The 22772-nt window shown below is 36.8% G+C and overlaps 2 long non-coding RNA genes across 3 annotated transcripts in view; one reads left to right on the top strand and one right to left on the bottom strand.

The window, feature by feature from the left end:
- Nucleotides 1-22772, bottom strand: part of LOC119627238 (uncharacterized) — an 85181-nt gene that overhangs the window by 44505 nt on the left and 17904 nt on the right. The window contains exon 2 of the long non-coding RNA XR_005243337.2: nucleotides 6871-6973. This is a non-coding gene — a long non-coding RNA (uncharacterized lncRNA). The remainder of the gene's footprint in view (nucleotides 1-6870; nucleotides 6974-22772) is intronic.
- The window catches only part of LOC103220231 (uncharacterized), a 98144-nt gene continuing 76811 nt past the window's right edge, over nucleotides 1440-22772 (top strand). Inside the window, exons 1-2 of one of the 2 annotated variants that reach the window (XR_005243336.2) lie at nucleotides 1440-1652; nucleotides 3466-3627. This is a non-coding gene — a long non-coding RNA (uncharacterized lncRNA). Of the gene's footprint in view, nucleotides 1653-2679; nucleotides 2977-3465; nucleotides 3628-22772 lie in introns of those variants that run through there. The other variant, XR_492304.3, reaches the window with a different exon arrangement.

Below are 22772 nucleotides of genomic sequence, written 5' to 3' on the forward strand. Positions count from 1 at the left end.
CCTTGCATTTCTATCAGTTTTTGCTTCACTTACTTTGGTGCTCTGTTGGGTGCATACATGTTAACAATTGTTAGGTTGTTTTAGAGGATTGACCCCTCCATCATTATGGAATATCTCTCTTTATCCCTCCTAACTTTCCTTGTTCTGAAGTTGGCTCTCTCTGAAATTAATATAGCTACTCTTCCTTTTTTAAAAGCAGATTTTCTGCTTTCTTTTGATGAATATTACATGGTATTTTTTTCTTCATACCCTTACTTCTAAACTTTTTTTTTTTTTTTTGAGGCAGAGTTTTGCTGTTGTTGCTCAGGCTGGAGTGCAATGGTGCCATCTCAGCTCAATGCAAGCTCCGCCTCCCACATTCAAGCGATTCTCCTGCCTCAGCCTCCTGAGTAGTTGGGATTACAGGTGCCCGCCACCACACCCAGCTAATATTTTGTATTTTTAGTAGAGATGGGGTTTCACTACATTGGCCAGGCTAGTCTCAAACTCCTGACCTCAGGCGATCCACTCACCTCAGCCTCCCAAAGTGCTGGGATTACAGGTGTGAGCCACCGCGCCTGGCTTACTTTTAATCTTTATGTGTCTTTATATTTAAAGTGGGCTTCTTGTATACAACATGTAGTTGGGTCTTGTTTTTTAATCCACTCTGACAATCTCTGTCAGTTAATAGGCATATATAGACCATTGAAGGTTAAAGTGATTATTATTATAGTTGGATTATTATGTAATATATTTTTTATTGTATTCTATTTGTTCTTCTTGCTCTTCATTCCTATTTTGTCTTCTACACTTGTTCTGCTTTTGTAGTTTTAATTGAGCATTTTATATGATTTCATTTTCTGTTCTTTCTTAGGACATGTCACATTAAAAAAAAATTTAGTAGTTTTTCCCCAACCTTTACAGTAGACATTTACAATGAATTCAAGTCCAATTAACAATGTACTGCTTTATGAGCAGTGCAGGTACATTATAATAACAAAATATTCCTAACTCTTCTGTTCTGTCTTTTGTATCATTGCCATCATTCATTCACTTACATATAAACATACATTAGCATATATATGTATGTTTATGTGTGTGCACATATATATAAAACATATAAGTGTACATAATTGAATATATCATTGCTATTATTTTGAACAGTTTTGTGTTAAATCAATTAAGAATAAGAAAAATAAAAGTGTTAATTTACTTTTACTGATTCATTCTCCATTGCCCCTTTCTTTATGTAGATCTGAGTTTCTAACCTATATAATTTTCTTTTGTTCTGAAGAACTTCTCTGAAGAGTTTCTTGCAAGGCAGGACTACTTGCCAACAAATACTCTCAATTTTTTCCTGAGAAAGTCTTTATTTCTTGTTTACTTTTGAAGGATAATTTCACAGTGTAAAGAGTTCTAGGCTGGTAGTTTTTATCTCCATAGTTTAAATATTTTACACTACTCTCTTCTTGCTTGCATGTTCTGAGGAACAGTCAGGTGTAATTCTTATTTTTGCTTCTCTATAGGTAACGTGATGGACCCACTATGTCTGGGTCCTCCTAAGTTTTTAATTCTCAAACTTGTCCACACTGATCTTCTAGCAATTGCAGTTCTGGTTTTCTAACTCTGGCACTGGCTCCGGAGAAAGAGACTGCTCATAGACTTCTGCTCCAGTAAGTTGTGATTCTCTCTATTTGTCTGTCTCTCCAATTTGGGGGACAGTGATTTGTCCTGTGACCTCACTTCTCTGACAGATCTAAGAAGAGTTGTTGATTTTTCAGTTTGTTTGGCTTTTTACTTGTTGTTAGAGTGGTGACTTCTTAAGAGCCTAACATGCTGGACCTGAAACTAAAACTCTTGATGACTTTACTTTTTAAGATGAGTCTGATGATTGGATAGGTTGAGAGTTGGTTTTTAAACTTTAAAAAGTCATGCCACCTTATCTAAAAAAAAACTATGAATTTATAAATTTATAAAAGTAATAAAATTGATAAAGGGGGGTTGTTCTGGTTGAATTGTGTGTGTTAGTGAGGGAGGGAACCAGGGTTTGTCCTCTCAGCCCCTCTCCTTATGACAACCCAAATAGCCTCTTCAGAGCTCCCGGTTTGCAAATCACACTGGTCTTTCCAGCATGAGAACTACCAAATGATCTCTGACAGGTTTTGGAAGGTATGGTGTGAAATCTCTTGGTGCCTGGAGTGCCAGTCAAGTGAAGGAGGAACAGCACTCAAAGGAGCACAGACTTTAGATATCAGTCTTAAAATTGCCACTGGAAAGTGAAGGGGGCAGAAGGGTGATGCAGTTGGAATCAAAGTTAGAAATCTGTTTGCTGGCAAAAAGACCATTTTGCAACTTGCCTTTTTAAAATGACCTTACTCGTGTAGGGTGTTATTTAGTTAACCCAGCCTAAGGGGATGTTTTAAAGATGGAGAATTGCCCTGGTGATGAACAAATATGAGAAATAAACTTCCAGTGGGGCTGGGTTGCCTGCTGACTGTGATTTCCTGATGATCTATAACAATGGTTATTCACTAACAGCTGGCGCATGTCTCCCTCGGACAAAGCCACTGGGAAGCACAGGCGCTCTGATTGGTGAACCAGAACCGTTTCCCTGGTAACAGTTAACTAGCACGTGTTTTATTGTTTCCAACTGCTTTTCCTGGGGTATTTGCAGGTGGTGGGAGATGCTTTCTTAAAGAGGGGTCATAACCTCATGAACTTTCAGATGTTGCAACAAATTGGGGAACAAAACATTTTTCCTTTTTCAAATATATTAAGTAAATCTTATTACATAGCATTTTCAAGACAGATGCAGCCCAACGGTTTTTCCTTTTTGCCATTATTTCCAGATGTTATCAATTTTAAAGTCAGCGTTCCATTTTAAGAACAGGATCTATAGGAAGGTGATATGTAATCAGTAGAGTACTATTTTGCCCTTTTTGGAGGTGTGTTCTGGTTCTACATTTTGCCATAAAATGTGAGATCAAACCATAAAATGTGAGTGTATTTTTAATTGGCCTTTTACTCATTTGTACATTTTGCCTCTTCATTAATTAATTCAATGTTTTTGCCTTTACCGGTCGTTTTCTTTGTCATTTTTAATGTACCAGAAAAATTATAGTGTTTTTATAAAATAAAAGACTAAATAAGACTTGATTATATTAGAATTTTCTTCTATATTTATTTGACGTTTTTGAAAGGCTTGGTTAATTTCCAGATGCATAGCTCCCTCTTCTGTCTGGTTTGTAGAATTCACATCTTTTGAAAGCAGAGATGGAAGATGAAGTGTGTATCACAAAATTCTTTATCTTGGCTGCAGGCTGAATGTAGTTACTATATGAAGAATAACAAATTCATGTATTGGAATATGGAAAGTGCTTCCTTTGTAATAATTTGGTTTAAAATAAAATTGTCTATCTTGCTGTAAATGCTGGCTAAAAGAAAATGAAAACATTTCCTCAAGTTAATATTGAACTTTATCTGCAGACATCCCTGAAAAAAATGCAGGCCTGATCAATCACTTGACTGAACTCTACTTGAAACACTTGGACTTTGGTCAAATAAGCATTTGCCACTTGATTTGTACAGCATTCCAACAAACGTCCAACTCAAGTCTTCTCTTGAGCCTGATCTGCAAGGTTGTTTCTGGTAAGTGTTCTTCATGGGATTGCAAACGTGCACCTACTTATAAATTAGATCAGTGGCATTCAAATACTCTTCTCCAGGAACTCAGAATTTAAAAAAATTTAAAACATTTCTTAAAAAAATATTTTTCCTTTGTTTCCTTGGATCCAATTCAATCACTACACCCAGAATTAGGGTTATGCTCTGAAAGTGAACACAATAAAATCATAACCTAAGCTCATAACCATAGAACCAAAAGAGCTAGTAAAATTATTTATGATAATAAGGATACTTATGTACAGTCCGTGTTTCTAGAGATACAATGACATGATGCATTTTTACTGTGAAGAGGAAAACATTAATTCAGACTCACCCTTCTTGTTTCTCTCAGTGGCAGGGTGAAAGGGGGCGGTGTCACATAACCCTAATTATTTGAATATATATTAAATGAGCACTGTTTGCAACTCTCTGCTTTTGTTGAGGTAGGCATAGCTCAGGGCCCTCTGAAGGAGAAACATTTTACCTCACACACTCCTGTTGGTACCATGTCATTGTATTCGTTCTTTTTAGATTCATTAGAGGAGTACAAATGATATTTTTTATATCAAGGAATAATTTGAATATAGTAAAATGAGAATCAGAAAATTAGTCATTATCAAAATTTGTAGACTTAAGCATATGTTTGAAAATTTTAAATTACTTTCTTATCTTCAAGTAGGTAAAATAACCAAGTCATAAAGTATTAGATAACAATTCATGTGGAATGAGGGATGCTAGACATCACAGGCTGTAGAACACTCAGTTCAGTCTCTCCTTTCACAGATGAAAAATTAAGCCCAGAAGGGCAGTTGTCTTGTTCAGGGTCCTGCAGCTAGCAGGTGACAGAGCTGTTTTCTCTGGCTGTTATTCAAAAGTGCCCTTTTGCTCAGGCCATGCTCTGTGCAGTGGTCAAAGAGTTCTTCCCTAAGGGTACTTGGCTGTGGCTCCATGAATATGGATTCTGTACTTTCTTCCTTCCTCCAAATGAATAAACTCTGGCCCCATTTCCCAGATTTGCATTCTAGTGACTTACTTCGTGAGTGACTTTGGACTAGTTAACCAAACTCTCTGTGCTTGTTTTCACTTCTACATAATGAGGGTAATAATAGTGCATCTCTCAGAAAGTTAAGATCAGTGTTGTGTGTGGCACAGTGCCTGGTACATAGAAAGCTCTCAATAAGTGTTATCTATTATTTTTATTATTGTAATTTTCTGCCTATTTTTCTCAAGTATTTTCTCCAGTGTGTCTTAATTTATTCTGCAGCATGTAATAATCACATTCTGAAATGACTGAAGGTTGTACACCCATGTGCATAGCAGCCTTATTGACAGTAACCAAAAGGTAAAAGCAAGCCAAGTGTCAAATGGCAGATGAATGGATAAGCAGAATGTGGTGCATATACATAAAATGAAATATTACTCAGCCCTAAAAAGGAAGGAAATTCTGACACACGCTACAACACTGATGAACTTTGAAAACATTATGCTACATGAAATAAGCCGCACAGAAAGACAGATACTATAATGATTCCATTTATATGTAAGGTACCTAGACTACACAAATTCATAAAGACAGAAAGTAGAATGGTGTTTGCCATGGGCCTGGAAGAGACGGGAATGGGGGAGGTGTTGTTTATGAGTATAGAGTTTTTGTTTTGTAAGATCAAAACAGTTCTGAAGATTAGCTGCACAATAATGTGAATGTACTTAACACTACTGAACTGTACTTTTAAAAATTATTAAGATGATAAATTTTATGTTACGTGTATTTTACTACAGTTAAAAACAACAACAACAAAATGACTGAAAGGCTTAGTGCACTTAGAACATACTAGTTACATTAGTTAGCCCTGGATATTTTGACTTCTTGGTCCCAGAGCTCTGGGCCAGTGCTGTGGGTTAGAACCAGAAAGGATTTGGTTGGAGACTAAGTATGGTATGTGGTCATAGTACTCAAACATTGTATCTGTTTTAGTTCTATTTCCTTCCTCTAAGATTGCTGATTTCCTGCCAGAGATGGACTTAATTTCCAGAGCCTTATAGTTTATGAACTTGGATGAAAATACAGAAGCACACTTTCCCCATAGACACATGAAGAAACCCTTCAGAGACTCTTCAAAAAATGCAAACACATAAAAAGCAAATTTGATTCAGCAAGTTTGTCATTAACAAAACCTCCTTTGGGGGCAGGGGTGGTGTAGTGATAGTACAGGCTGTTAGAAAGAAGCTTAGAAACTGCCCTGTTGAACAAAGCAAGCTAAAGGCAGACAGAGAAAATGAGAGAAGAAAACTGCATTTTAGTTTAGAGTATTTTTTGAAATTTCTGTTTAATTATCATTATTATCTATAGAGATGATTAGAAGCATCAAACATTTCCAGGATAAAACCCAAGCACAAATGGAAAAGGATTTATGCTAAATTGGCATTTGATAATTTCTTACAATAATCTGATGTAAGAGGTGTCTTCCTTTTATTTCAACTCAAGAATTCCTTTCATCTTTTACTCAATAGTCAATATCCTTTTTATTTCAATTCAATAACATTTACTGAATATCTAATATGTAGTACAGGCCCTGTGTCTCAGAAAAAAACACTGGGGTAGGGTTTTTAAAATAAGTTTTAAAAGAAGATAAATATTTTAAAGCTTAAATTTTTTTTTAAGTTTAATGTTCAAAATACTGAACTATACTGAAAATCATAATAAATGGTCATTCTTCCAAATAAATCATTCTTCCCTTTATGATTGTGGGATTTCTATAAACTAAATATTTGCAGAAGAAGTTTCTTCAACTATATTGTAGGTAGAATGTCATCTTTTCAGATATGCTGGTTGGGAATAATCACTACACTAGTGGAAATGTTTGCTCAAGCCAGCATCGAAAAGAGACAAGAGATTTCCCTTTATCAGCTTCTCAAAAATGACAACTGAAATTCTTAGTATTGGGACAGGACACAAGTCTAAGTCTGTCATTTTTTAAATGCCACATTTTTGAAATAACAATCAGGTGTTTCACTTTAAGTGTATTAAATTTACGTATATCAATATTTAGTATAAATATTGAAATATAATTATTAGTTTATTCAGAAGCAAAACCCCAATCCTAATTTCAGCATCATCTTAATAGAAAGCCTGGGTTTATGAATCCACAGGCTTTTGATTAAAATCCCAAGAGGTCAATAACAATCTTGTAATCACAAAATATGCATAAAGGAGAACATCAGACTTACCAAGAAATATAGCTGTAACAGTGCATGACAAAAGGCACATTTTGGAGACATGATTCAATTTCCTGTTTTTCAGCATCAGGTACTTTATCTGACCATCTGAAGCCTTTAGAAATAGGTGAAAAAAAGGGGTGAGTTTTTAATATTAAGAGCTATGAAAGGTGAAAAACAGGCCTTGACAAACACATCTAAACAGATCCATGTATTTCATAATAGGAACAGTTCTCTTATCATTCTCAATATTTCTAGTTGAATAATTATCCACTACCCCAAGGATTCTTAATAAAAAACATTTTACCCTTTTGAGAGGAAGGCAGCAATGAGTTCATTTTGAAAGGTTCACATTTAGCTTTCAGCCAAAAGTGAACCTTTGGTGTCTTTTGAATCCTTTTTAAGTCTTGAAACCTTAGAGAGAAACCAAAGAGAAAGAGATCAGATCGCGGCCTACCTCTTTCAGCCCTTGAGAATTCCCTTTCCAAGTAGTTTCTTAAATAGTGAGGCTGCATCAGAACCCCCAGTTCTTCTCCTTAGAAGTTATTAAATCAGCAGAAAGACCGACAATAATGGCAAATGAAATCTAAGTTTTGTATAGGAAACAGGCAGGCAGTCTACACTTTGTTATTCACTTGATAGACAGAGCCATTTTGACAGCTCTAACCTTGGAAACCACAGGTCCTGCTGAGCTCAGCAGGAGTCAAACGCTGAGTACCATCTGTCAAAGCTTTATTTTTCCCCCTCCTCATCCACGCCTTTACTATAAGATGCTAACAAGAGCCCTGAATGAAAGTAGCTAACTACAGTTAAACTTATGTGCATTGTAACGCTAATGTTGGGGTAAGAAACTCACCCCCTGAATCTACCAAATTTGAGTGAACAGAATTAGTATTCTATGTCTTTTCTTAATGGTTATCAATGTTGGAAAAATGTGGGTTGAGAAACTCCATAACCACACTCCAAACAACTAATGCTCCAAAATAAGGAAATTGCACATCATCTTGTATGTTTTTGCCAAATTCTGTAGCTAAAATAAATGGTTTGGAAAGTTCTCAACTCTAAGGCCTTTTTTTTTTTTCTTAATGTGATTTAATTAAACATGTGCAAGAATAACAAATTAATTTCTTTCTAAAAAATAGAGATTTTGATGCGTTGAACTTGTGTTTTATAAAATAAATCTCATTCAGAACAAACACTCCCTCTCTCTGGCATAATCAATTCTAAAACATTAACAGGCCTAATAATAATAAAATCAATTAAATCAAGTGTGGTATGGCTCATGCTTCACTTGTGTAGAAGACAGTATATCAATTGAAACATAAAGGAGCTCACAAAGGCATTCCTTTCCACTAAGCACTACCAAAATGCTACATATTTTTTAAAGTACAAATTTATTATGCTTGCATTTAAAATTTTTATATATTTAATGAAAAAATTAGATATCAATTTAAAAATCCTTAATTTGGAATACCATTTTAGGCACACAGTTCCTTAAAAAATGTAGAGAACATTTCCATAAATGCAAATTTAAAAAAAGTAGCTTAGAATTAAAACGCTGAAAAAAGCTGAGCTCTTTTTAGCAGAATTATTCCTAATTTTAATTTTTAGTTATTCTACTTGAAATAGTAATGTTTCGTTTTTTTCTAATCTTTTTCACAATTCTTCCAAATGCTGAAAATAGTTATAAAATATTACTTCATGAGAATACTATATATACGTACTAGATATAACTATACTATAGCAAGTAATTATTTATTGTTTAGTAGTTAATAACATTGTCAAGAAGATACTGTGAGGAAGTATTATTAATCAATTATTGTATTCATACAAGTGTGTACTTTTTTTTTTTTTACATTTTACTGAATGTTCCATGTGTGCAGATTTTGTAGAGATTTGAGAGACCTTGTGTATAAACACCTGAAATGCTTTATGTGAAATAGTTTTTATAAATCGCACATCCAGAAGGTGATTTTGCTTTTTAAAATGACCAGGTGGTGATTTATTTGCAATGTGAAAACTAGCTAACTCATAAGTAATAGTTTCTGATATCACAAGGTTGAATTTTGTCCATCAGTTTTGCAAGACAACTTCAGTTATATATATGCATGAATGCATCTGAAAGAAGTCTCAATAGGTACTATTTGAGGCTTTGCCCCTTCTCCTAGTTTTCCTCATCTGCCCTTCAGCCCAGGAGAGGCTGAGAAAGGAAGCTGCCTTTGCTGGCAGACAGGGTCCCTGATTGGTAAACACTTCTTCCACCACTGTGCTTATGCCTGAAATCCTTTCTTAAGGGGGCAGGACACAACTTTCACTGCATTGAGAGAAGATTCAAAGGCAAATGCCCCAGGGAGAGGGAACACGTGGATCTAAATTAATCTTGCTGACAGTTACTCTGAAAGCAAAGAGAAGCAAAGGAGAGCAGGAGGGGAGGCACCTCCAGATGGAGAAGGGGCAAAGATGGGGAGGCAAACTTGGTCTTCCTTAAGGTTTTACCTAAGAAGGGCTGCTTGGAGTGTCCATGCGTAGCCTTGCTTTGGATAATGCCTGTGTAGACTTTCTTGATTGTCATTGTCATGCTTTTGATTTTCATAATCTCAGAATCTCAGAGTTGGGGGAATGTTAAGGGTCAGTTAGTCCCAATCCCTCCTTACAGAGATGAAGAAACAGACCCATGGTTTCTTCATGTAAGGCTACCCCATGGTTTATCCAAACCCTGATTTTTTTTTTAAAGCCCCGTCTTTTTGTCTGTAAAATAGGGGTGATCATATTACAGACATCAGAGGATTGAATGAGCAATATTGAAGCCTTTAGTACAAGTCCTGAGCACAGAGCAAGTGCTCAATAATTGTTCATTTTTGTTATCATCCATGGAGTTCAGAGCCAGATTTAGTGACAGTTTATAGTAACTGTATTAGGTCTTGTGGTTACTAATTTGTTTTCATTTCCTGTTCATAAATTTATTCTTGTAGGGAGCTAATAGAAACAATTAACAACTACTGAAAATTTATAAAACAATTACCTATATTCTACTTATCTTGATAAAATATGATGCAGTTTGCAAATATTTTTCTTTTTTTCTAGCTATGTACATTTGTTTACATAGTTGGAATCATAATGTACTACAATTTTATATCCTGCTTCTCCTGTTGACATCATAACAGAATTTTTCATGTGGCTACCAATTCTTGGTGAATATCATTTTAAATGAGTAAATGTCCCATAATTTAATTAGCCATATCTTGATGACAGAGTTTGTTGGTTGCTTTCAGTTTTTCTGTTATAAATAATATTCCGGTGACCATTTTAGTACATATAACATTTTCTTCTTCGGATGTATTTTTTTAGGTTACATTTTCAGAAATTAGATTACAAATTAGATTAGAACTTGTATATTTTTTGTAGTATTTGCTACTTACTGCTAAATCATGGCCCCACTTTTCTATTTTTATTTTATTAACCTTATTTTATAAATGTCCTTTTAAAAATTATTATTATTTTGTAGTTACAGGATCTGGCTATATAGACCAGACTTGTCTTAAACTCTTGACCTCAGGCAATTCTCCCACCTCAGCCTCCCAAATGTTGGGATTATAGGTGTGAGTTACAGTGTCTGGCCTAATGTCTTTGGGCTTCTAATCTGTTTTTTTAAAGATGCAGTTGTTTTCAAAGTCATAGGGATGAGTAATGGCAGAACCAAGACTTGAAGCCCTCTTTTTACTATACCATAATAATAATGCGAACGGGAATAACTTCCCAATGTTAAGATGTGGAGGAATCATCCATTCCTTAGGTACTAGCTGAGGTAGCAGAAAGTGCAGAAATCTAGGAGTTGGGAATTCTGAGTTCGAGTCCTACTACCACTAATAATGAATTGTAACATAGATTCATTGATTCTTGACCATATTTCCTAGTGAGTCTGAGATTTAGAGAATGCTCTGGAGTGCTCTTGAAGCTGTGTAAATCTCTGCATTGGAGAAAGGCAGTGTCTCACTCTCTGAATCCTGAGCACTGAGTTGCTCTAAGAAGCTGTAGCATAGGGCTTCTTAGACATGATCTTGTTACATTCTGGATCTCATTAAATTCTGTTTCAATAGGTTTGGGGTGGGCCTGAAATTTTGCATTATTAAAAAGCTCCCAAGTAATCCTGATGATGATGCTGGCCCAGGGACCACACTTTTAGAAGTAGCCACCCTGAGTGGTTGTTGAGTTTCATGGATGACTGTCCCCATGGTACAGAGCACCCTTAATCACAGAGCAATTTTAATCACTGGATAAAGGATGGGGATTAACAGTAGTCAGCCAGATGCTCCCGAAGTGGTGTCTAACATGCAGGAGTATGTGAATATTGTGACCTGTATGTGGAGGAAGTATTATGTGATCTGTTTCCTCTTTGATGCTAGAGATCCTCTGAACCCAGGAATGTCCCTTTTCCTGAGATGTGGGAGGAAGTGGAAAGCAGCCACCTGGAATAATAGAGTAATATGGAAAAGCACTGGCCTTTTATTATCATTTCCCTTATCCGAACACAAACTCATTCTTATTTTATATTATCAGAGTTTCCAACCAAGGTCCCTTAAAAGCTGACCAAGAAAATTTGCCAGAAGCACTTTAGAAGCCATAATGCTTTGTGGCAAATCTTTCCAAACATCTGCTGCGTGAAAAGGAGCAAAAATCCTGCAATGGCTAAGGGCAAGAGGGCAACTTGGAAGTGGAATGTCTTGGCATAGCTCTGTGGACACCCTTTCTCTGAGCACAGGCGTCCCCCGGAGGCCCCAGCACCTGTTCTTACATATTCCTGCTGGCTTCTGTTGTCTGCAATTGCTGTCAAAAGCGTCCCAGGAGAGGGTCGGGACAAGTCTTGTCAGGGAACAAGAAAAGCTGGGAGTGTGGCGGTTGGTCTCACAAATGTGAGGATGTACACCATCCCAGTAGGGACTCTCATTTCCCATTTCACATCACCATGTACCTAATGTCAAAAGTAAATCTTTTGAGTTTAGGAACTATGGCAGAGAACAGTCTTTTGAAACTCAGGTGATATCGATAGCCTAGTTTCATTATTCTAAAACTGAAATGCCACGAGTGGGATTTGGAACACAATCATTAGGTCTTCTGGAGTTATTGTCTAGAGAGGTGGATGGTGCATTTTAAGAAAGAAAGAATCCTAGGTTAGGAGTAGAATAAAAGTAGTTTGTGTGTTAGGCCTCAGCTTTGAAAGCCTAGCTTTCAAGGAAATAGTCAAAGGGAGAATATGATAAATGTCCTTTTATTTTTGCTCTGAAGATATCCTTGATAGAATTGCTGCATACAGTTACTTCAGCTTGATAGGACAAGTGGTTCTGCCCTTAATTGTCACCATAAGCTTGCATTTTAGGATGCTTAAACAGTTTTTAATATAACAAAGACATGGTTTTTAACATTTTTTTGGTATTGTCTTATTATAAGCAAAAGAGAAGAGAATTCTTTTGTCTCTTGTTTATTGGTCACCAAAGTCTCAGTTTAAAATTTAAAAGTCCGAAAATAGCTTCTGAAATACAGAGAACTACTTTCAGGGAATGTTTAGCCTGCAGATCTTATGTGACTAAAACTTAATGCAATAAAGTTAATAAAACTTAATGCAATAAAAGGTGCATTATTAATATGCCAGAAAGATAGTGTTTACAATTAAAAATCTCTGTCTTTCTTTAGCATGAACATTCCTTCTTCCTAGTAGCTTTAGCACAAAATGAAATTACAGTCTGGGTTTCAGAATAAACTTATTTCTCAAAGACATAATCACTATTCTGGTCCTGAGTTTTCTTCATTCAAAATATTAATATTATTGACCAAATTGAGTTTTGATTGTGATAAAAAATGTCTGAGCCACTTTTTGAAGCTCTTAAAAATTTAAATTGCAGAAAAACAATAATCCAAGCTGTATGTCTTTGAAATGGTCTTCCTCTTTTGACCAAGTATAATAATTAGGTTTTGTCTTAAATGATACTTATTATTTTAATCCATTTAAGGTTCTATGTATAGCGTAACATAGAATAATCTCTTCGATAGATAAGTTTTTTAGAAAACGATAAAATGATGTTTTTAACGTTAACTTTAGGTCATTTGGCTACCAAATACATCATTATTTTCCTTTGTAGTTGTTAATTCTGTTGTATTCCTTGTTACAATTATGGTCTTTTAATGTAAATTGCAACTATATGAATTTACAATGGCTACCAATAGTTAAACTAGTGGAACAAGAGTTTAAAAAGTGTTTTTGAAAACACTATGATTCACAAGTAAAGAAATCTGATTTTCAAAATGTCTAGTTTTAGCTGTTGTAGAATCTTGGATAAGATCTATAGTGCAAAATTCAGAAAAAGGGTATCTAGTCACCTTCTCTCACCAAGACAGCTGAAAATGCTTAGGATTAAAGCTGTCAACCTAAAAGCAGATGTATTTTCATTCACTTACACCTAGAGGAATGCCTTCTGCCAGAATGCCTTCTGAGTGTTTTATAAGCCCTGTTAATGAAGGACATTGCTTGCTTTGGCTATTTAGTGGGTGACATCTCTGCAAGCTTGGTTCTTACTGTGATATTCTTACTTAGTAGTGAATGGAGGAACTCTCCAAGCTTAGGATGGTTAGAGGCATTGTCAGAGGAAAGGTAAAATTGCTGTTCTCATAAAGGGGGCATAAATTGCAAGCCTTTCTTTCAACCCCTCAATGTCCTACTCACCCTTTTCAATCTCAGTAGTGGGACACTGACTCCAAAGAGGAACACTATCACTTCAGGGAAGGAACCAGAGCTGTGGGATTGTGAACTATCCCCTGATATCCAGTTTGTCCATATGTAGCAGCATCAGAGAGACTACTAAATAGAAGCCCACCTCTAAGGGAGAGGTACCTTTGGTGTTGAATGTTAGTAAAGAAATACCTCTATATGGATATCCAGACAACTTTCAAATGAGCTTTTAAATTCTATTTTGGAGGGGCTCTGAAAAGAAATAAATCTTTCTCTGGAGAAAAAAATTGCCCAAAGATAAACTCCAGTGCAAACTGGTCAAACCAAATTTAGTTTTTTTAGGTAAAAGTAAAAATAACTGGCTGGGCACGGTGGCTCACGCCTGTAATACTAGCACTTTGGGAGGCTGAGGCGGGGTAATCACGAGGTCAGGAGATCGAGATCATTCTGGCTAACACGGTGAAACCCCGTTTCTACTAAAAATACAAAAAATTAGCTGGGTGTGGTGGTGGGCGCCTGTAGTCCCAGCTACTCAGGAGGCTGAGGCAGGAGAGTGGCGTGAACCCGGGAGGCAGAGCTTGCAGTGAGCCAAGATCGCACCACTGCACTCCAGCCTGGGCAACAGAGCAAGAATTCATCTCAAAAAAAAAAAAAAAAAAAAAAAAAAAAAAAAAAGGTAAAAATAACTATAACATTGCATTTCATAAACTTGCAGTTTTTAACATTCTGAAAGCATACATATTCATTTGTAAGCTCATGTAGTATTTGACTTACAGAAATCTTGAAACATGTTCTGTCAGAGTAAAATGCTGTTTCATTGTATTTATTCAGCTTATAGAATGGACTTCTCTTACACTATATCCTTCCTGCATGTTGTTTATTTGTATATGCTTTATGGGGTTAAGCACTTCTGGTACATTTTTCACATCAGACAACCTACGGAAGCTAGTATAAGTATGGCACGATTAAGTTTATAGGTCATGAGATAAATTTACACGGAGAGGCAAGTTTCCAGCTTCAAGCAAATGACTTATCTGTAATTTGATGCAAGTGAAATGACTGACCTTTCAAATGTTTGTTGGGCTTCAAGTGTCCAGAACAATCAATATGTACATTATTGTTTATATTTTATGCTCCTGATCCCATTAATGTATGCCTATGGAATGCTGGGACGCCATTAGTTTCTGATACTTCTGAAGTATTGGGTGGCATTTATCAAACAGAAAGGCAGCACATATTGACTCGTGACAGTTTTTGCATTTCTTGAGCTCAGTGTTTCATGAGCTGCTTATTCAGTTTTGGTGAGCAAGGCTTTTATTGCTCCAAAGCCTCCTCCATTAAATAATAATGAACCAATTTGTTTAAAACGAATCTTTAACTTGCAGACTGATTAATTTCTCCATTGTGAGCATGAGAAGTTGTGTTCTTAGGCAGGAGAGATCAGAGAAGTGTGGTGGAGTGGAATAATTGCTAGGTGTGGACATGGGAAGAATGATTGGTGCTGTCTCTAACTGTGTGACCTTGGACAGGTCTCTAAGTATTCCTGAAACTCTGGTTCCCCAGTTGTAAAAGGTGGTCAGGTGGACCAGATAATCACCAAGATCCCTTTCAGCTTGGACACTCAATGGATAATGGAATATCAATAGACAAACACACGAGCAATATGCAGCTCTACCAGTAAGTGCAAGACTGAGAAGTGGGGAAATCTTTTGACCACTTTACCCCCCACTTCAGAGAAAGATTTAAGGGAAATTTATATTCTTTCCTATTTGCATAGAGTATGTTGGACTTATTCTGGGTCTCTGGGAGAAAGGTATTTGGGAAGTATGCTCACACACACACACACACACACAACACATAGGCCACTCTCTTTCTCTACTTTACTCCTTCCCATTCCACACACCTACTCCTCATCCCACGCACCTAATCCTCATCCCACGCAAAGGTGCTTAAACTAAAAAGTGCCACTTGTTATTGGGGTGGAACAGGAACTCAGTTCTTCACTGAAGAGACAGGAAGCAGTTACTCACTTCTGTATTAATTAACTCTCCCTTTCTAGGGTTTTATTATTGGAGAGTCTAATGACTTAAAATTAACCATCCACGGTCCAATTAAAAATCATGAATTGATGAATTGCTTTCTAAATTCTCTGTGTTATTGACAAGTTGCTGCATCATTGAAGCTATAAGACCTGTCATCCATTATTAACTTTGATGGCATTAAAACAGATAAATTAGATCTTTTAAGCAGAAATGAGTTCTCACAAAGACTGCTCTTCTAAAGTGCACACGGTCTCAATTTTCTCTGAATTTCAGCCCACTTATTTGAGTTTATTCTTGTTTCACTTAGATTGTATTGATTGTTTAGTAAACATTAACTGATGATGGAGGCTTCTTAATATGAGCAGATAATAGATAATCAATGTGTAATGCAACTTAAGTGATAAAATACTTTTGCCAGGAAGATACAATCTGCCATAAGGACTGGAAATGCCTGCATTAAAAAAAATTAAAACATACAATGAACATTTTAGAAAGGAAACCTGTCTCTTCAATGTATGAAAAGTTAAATTTACTCTCAAGACAATGACAATAGATAGCAAATATATGAAAAATGCTATTTCTAAGGCACATTTAAGATATAAACATATTTATTTAGAAATAAGTAAGTGTTCTTTGAACACTTACAGTTTGCATTAGGATAGGGGTAAAAGGCAATAATAGTTTGCATTAGGATGGGGTAAAAAGCAATAATAAAAACATGGTTAAAATACATTCAAAATTTGAACTTAATAATTGACTTACTACAGAGGCAAAACATTCTTACCTTAGCTTTTGCAAAATTCCTTATTCTTACTATTATTTACTTCTTCAACTGTAAACAACCTTTTGTTTCATAATCAGAATCTTATTTTTCTAACATTGTAAGTATGAATTTACTGTTAACAGCTTCAGTATCTGCTGTGTAACACATGGTATGCTGGGAGTAAAAAGGACTTACACACGTTTTTAATACTTCCAATTGGACCCGCCCTTTATCCCACAATCCCTTTTGTGTGTCTCATTATTGATCACAGTTATGCTGTTCTTTGAACCCTGGGAATTACCAGGATAGTGTTTTATCTGACTATTTGTCTCTTTAGCAAAATTGTTGCTGTCTCTGACCTTTCAAAAATGTTTGTGACAAGGTGTTTGCTGTTAATTGCACGCAGGAAGGAGTGAAAAGCCTCCCAGTTGAATCTTATGTTTACCAGAAGATGAGATTTCTTTTTTTGGTAAAATCTGAGTCTTAAGAGGAGACAGGTTTGGGTTGTTGTTTTTACTTTAACATAGCAATGTAGCTTGAGATGGTTACTATTTTCTAATTAGCAGATTCATTAACAGAATAAAGAAAGGATATGGCTTTATATAAAGTATATTGTAGCTCCACTTGCCTAGATCCATTTTTCGCTTCTAGTGGAAATTCAGTTCAATAGAGATATAAAATTGCAGGACTGGAAAGGGCCTTAAAGATCATATTATCATATCAACAGATGCAGAAGAAACTCTTAATTAATGCCAGACTCTGTTCTATGCACGTATAGAAAGCACTTATTAATTTGTTTAACCCTTAGAGCAACCTTATGAGGCATGTACAGTTTATTATTATTTCAATTTCCCTTTCTTTCATAGACAAGGAAATTGAGGCACAAGGAGGTGATGCAATTCCCTATAGCTAATAAGTGTCAGAGTAAGGAAATGAACCCAGGTGGTCTGTCCCCAGTAGGCAGTCTCCTTTTTCCTTCATACCCTGCTTCCTGGTTACTGTGCCAATTTGATTTTCTTTGTAGCATTTTTTTGCTAGTTGAAATGATCCAACTCATTTTTTCCCCTCACTCCCTCTGCCACATTAGACTCTAAGGTCCAGGAGAGCAGGGACTCTTGCTCACTGCCATTTCCACTCAGGTCTGGAGTAATGGTGCATGCAGTGGTTTCTTAATAAAAAATCAGTGAAGGAATGAATGATTTTGAGAAAATGCAGTAGGGACAGTGAGAATGGAAGAGGCTGTTGGGTTGGAGGATGGCTCCCTAGTGAATGTGATGGGAGAATCCTCTTACCAGCCTAACTGATGAGAGTGGGAGTAAGGGAATGGGGGCATCAAGAGTGGGCTCAGTTTTCAAGAAGGTTGACAGTAAGGAAAGCAGAGGCAGGCGAAATAGCAATTAAGGTTTTTTTGCTTTCATCAGAAAACCTAACAGGAACCTTCCTCTTTTGCAATGGAAGAATGCCCCCTTGCCCCTCTTTAATGATTGTTATTATGTGAAGACCCATCTCTGGCTCATTTTCTCATCGATTTGATCTGCTTAAACACCGAAGTAATGGTTTGACCACAGAATTATCATCTGCCATTATGCATTTCACCCGGGGTGCACTCCTGGGTAGTAATTTCCCAGGATCATCCTTGGGGGAGCAGGCCTTTCCTCATCAATATCTGTGGAGTCAAAACCCTATAAAGTACCAGCAAATTGGCATTGAATCCCGGGAAACACATCCTCTGTCCTTTTCTACACACTCTTTGAAGTTGCCTATAGCTTTATAAGTTCTTTTCCTGGACATTACACCAGAATAGAAAACAGAAAGAAAGAGTAAGTGTGTCAACATGTGTGGTGCTGAACCACCCCATTGTGGTCTGTGTCCTGCGAGGCCAGCCAGAAACATTTCCATGGCATAGTTCTGGTTCTTGATGTGTGCAATAAGCAGCCCCTTGCATCCCTATAGCATTTCCTACCATCCAAAGGAAGGTAATACCAGAAATTTCACATTTAAAAGTTAAACCCCTTTAAGATGGTTTTGGTTAGCTTTCCCTGTGGTTTCTCTAATTAGGTGCTTGTATGAAATCACAGTGGAGGGAACATCTTGTTTTTACAGAGACTCTATTTTGAAGCCAGATACTGCTACTATTTCAGGGAAGAAAATATTGCCTCCTTATAAAATATAGTAAAACATGTTGTCTCTCTCTCAGCATCGGTTACAAATCAAGATTCTCTTCTGAATTCTTTTTTAAATCTGTGTTCTCTTGTTCATAATTTAGAAATGTTAACAATTGAAGTAGGACTCTACTTGAATTGATAATACTAGTATTATCAATCGGACAATAAATATTAAGATTTAAAGTGCAAATTTTGTACCATGACATTACTTGGCCCAGTGTTTCTCAAAGGAGGTGCTTCAAGCATTTGGGGGACAGGCAAATCTTCCCTATGAGGAGCTTTCCCAGATGTTGCAGGATGTTGAGCTTCCTTGGTTCTGGGTCACAACTTCCAGTAGTACCTGCCAGTCATTGGATGACTCAAAACATCCTCATGTGTTTGCAATAGACCTGTAAGGGAAGGTAGTATTTCCCTTGGCCATTACCTGGCTCAGAGATCATAAACACAAATGCTTATGATGCCAAAGGCCAGCCAGATAACATACATTTGTTAACTGCCTCAATGTAAGGGAATTCGGAATGGTATGCCCTGTGCTTGCTGGAAAAATGTGCACGATTTGTTTGGAGGCGTTCAAGAGCAAAGTTGTAATAAACACTGTGCTGGTCAGCAAAATTCTCCTTTCTGCCAAATTTGGCTCCCCAGCCATCAGGCTTCCACCCTAATCTGGCTCCTGTCTATCAGTCCAGCCCACCTATCCACTCTCCACTTCGTATGCAATGATTTAGCTACACTGACTCAGCACATTGGAGGCTTGACTTAAATACTGGTTGAATAAATGAATAAATGAAAATTATTCTAGGCCTTTAACCAATTTATGAGAAGTTTATAAGAGGAACATTGATTATTAAAATTTCCCCCTAGGCCACAACTGCTGTGGGTTTTTGGGTGGCATCCCTGGGTTTCCTCTGAGTCCTCTCCTTGCATATGAATTGAGGCTTGTCTTTAGTTTCCTGCGTCTGTTCCATTTGTCCAATAGCGCACTGGTTTTGATGCACAATAGGTATAATTTAAACCTTAGATTGTAAAAACTTACCTCACAAATACTCCTTACTGTGCTTTGCCCAGTAGTGTGCTGCTTTCTCAGAAATGTCAGGGAGCAGTGACCTGAGATTCCTTTATACTAGTAATGTGCTCTATTTCTTCTAGTTCATGGCGGGGGACAAGGAATTGCTCCCACCCCAGGCTGATCTGGCCTTATTGATGCTAGAAAGTGATTTTAGTGGAACTAAGAACTCCTCCCATTTCAAAGTAAAGACTTCTCCGAGTATCCCCTAAATTCTTCCTCCCTTTCTTCCTTCTCTCTCTCAAGTAATTTTAACCTGTTCCCCTGGGTTAGAACTCTCCATGAAAAATGAATTTTGCTGATTTTTCACCCTCTTCTTGTGATCTTATTTGGCCATATAACTCCCAAACTGAGCAGGAAATGTGGCATTCAAAGGTAACAGAGTAAACTTCTCCTCTGTACCCAGGGGCTTAAGCAACTCGGTTTCCAGAATTTTATGTAGAAAATCTTTTTACTAATGGGTCAAAGATTCCCAGATGCTCACAACATTCCATTTTTTCCCTTGATATTATTATTTCCTGAGACTGCTTTAAACATAAATAAATGTTGTTAATTCGCACACCCTTTCACACCCTTTTTTCTTCTTTCCCTTGCACAGTCTGCATGTATTGGTTTGGTTGGTTTTGAAGGAGAACACACACTTGACCAGCCATTTGGTTTCCCACAGCCAATATGCACATGTCCAGGGTGTTCCTCTGTGGTTTTCAAGGCCTGGTTTTCTTCTGATAAGGTCAGAAGCACACACAGCTTATCCACATCTGCTGTGTTCCTTGAGGTCAATCAAAATATTTTTCCTTCTGGGACTAATGGGAATCTCCCAGAGAGAAACAATTATTTCACATGAAAAATCTATTGATTTGCATTGCATGGTTCGCCTATTATTTAGGGTTCAGGGACACTTTTTTGAAACTGGGAGAGCAATTCAGGGGATTCAGAATGGGAAGATACTAGTGAATACATTCATGCCATACATTTCTGAGTATTTGCTGCTACTGCCATTAGAAGTGCAGAATGCTGAATATAGTTGCCACAAATAGTCAAGAATGTAAGTCATCCAGCATTACTGACTTCATTGGCTCAATTATAAATACACGGTAATAGTGTTGGGCACAATCACAGATTAAAAAACGATCAGCAGAATTGTGAGTGTTCCCATTTGTGTGATTTCCCACTTTTCTTTTTTCTTTGCTTTAAATGTGAGGCCCATTTTCTATGGCTTCCGATGCTGATTTGGATGGAAACAAGGAGCAGATGACTCCATGTTGCAGAAGGCAAGAGCACTGGGTTTCCAGTTATAGGGGTTTACTTCTCATATGGTCCATGTTGAAATTTTCAAAAGAAATGTGGGACCATGACAACATACTATGTGTTGTCATCTGGATCCAGGAATCAAGCAAATAGTTAAAAGCCTTCAATAAACTGTCTACCCTTTGGCTCTTTGTTTCAATATATTTTTGTCACAAAATATTTTTTCCAAAGTTGCAAACCAATTGACTGGACTCATAGTCCCTTACCCTCCTTTAGGAATTAGATAACCTGCTTCTGAATCTCAGTTGCAACCCTTATCAGCTGTCTATCTCTTTGTTCTGGGTTTATACCTATGGAATATGAAAGATGCTAAGCATCTCATGATCATCTTGTGAAAAATAAATAAAATAACTCACAAAATATCTAGCGTAATTGATACTACACATTAAACAACATTAGTCAAATTTGTATCTTTACATTCTGAAGAGTCTAAAAAGTAATGAAGTAACCTAAATGCTGAATAAGATGCTGAATTATAATTTTCTTACGAAAGTATTTGGATGCCAGTTTTTTTTTTAATTTATTTTTTATTTTTATTTTTATTTTTTTGGGGGGATGGAGTCTTGCTTTGCTGCCCAGGCTGGAGTGCAGGGGCACCATCTCGGCTCACTGCAAACTCCCCTCCCGGGTTCACACCATTCTTGTGCTTCAGCCTCCCGAGTAGCTGGGACTACAGGCGCGCACCGCCACGCCCGGCTAATTTTTTTTTTTGTACTTTTTAGTAGAGACGGGGTTTCACCATGTTAGGCAGAATGGTCTCGATCTCCTGACCTCGTAATCCACCCGCCTCAGCCTCCCAAAGTGCTGGGATTACAGGCGTGAGCCACCGCACCTGGCCAGCTTTTTTAGAAATAAAGATATTTTCTGCAGGCTTAAGAGATGGCAACTTGAAGGTTGTTATTACATTCGGTATAGCACTAAGGCAATTCTCTAAAGATTTTGTGCTGGGGTCTTTATTTCAGGCCCTTATATTTTCACATCCACCGAAGCAGTCAATAGAAGATGCATTAACTGGTAGCCTTAGTCTTGTCATCCGTGAAACTGGTTTAGTAATTGTGATGATATCATAGGATTTGGTGATGATTGGATGAGACAAAGTATATAAGGAGCTTTGCATAGTGCCTGGCACAAACTAAGTATTCAGTAAATAGTCAATTAATAGTATTATCATTATTTATAAAGATCCTATCACAGAAGTTGCTACATTTCCATAGGGAGATTGAAAAGGATGGAACATATTATATCCAAGCTCATTCTAGCTATACCATTTACACTTCTGTAGTTTTGATAAATCTAAGATAGTAGAACAGTATTGAAGACTCCATTTTTGACTTGGATAATTCTGAATGGCATTTCTCATATAGGAAAATTCACTTTTTAAAATCTCAAAATGGTAAAAAGCCCCAAGACAAACACTAAGTAGCATCTAACTATTTCTCCCTTCAAATGGGTATAATTTTCTGACAACATCCTTTTCAGCTACAGAGACCTTCAAATCTGTTTTAGAGTTGTTCTGTTTTTTTTCCCTGGAAAAATAATAAACACAAATGGTAATAAATGAATCTGTATGACTTTTTCCTCCTGATTAGAGGGCATGATGGCTTCAGTTGTTTGCAAGGCAAAAGTGCTGATGCAGGAAGGCCTAATTGATTAGAACAATCTATGGTCTGGCTTAATGCTTTAGGTCAAATCCTTGGAAAATTATACATTCTTTACGCAAAATTAATTGCGTTGCAAGCATCTTTCCCGTCAGATGTCATTTTTTTTTTTTCTTTTGCCCATTTGGCTCCAACTTTGACTTGTGGGAATGAGTCATGAGTAGCATTGCCACATAGATTCAGATGCTGTTTGT

This window comes from Chlorocebus sabaeus, chromosome 14 (genome assembly GCF_047675955.1).
Source record: "Chlorocebus sabaeus isolate Y175 chromosome 14, mChlSab1.0.hap1, whole genome shotgun sequence".
In the NCBI taxonomy this organism is placed as follows: Eukaryota; Metazoa; Chordata; class Mammalia; order Primates; family Cercopithecidae; genus Chlorocebus; species Chlorocebus sabaeus.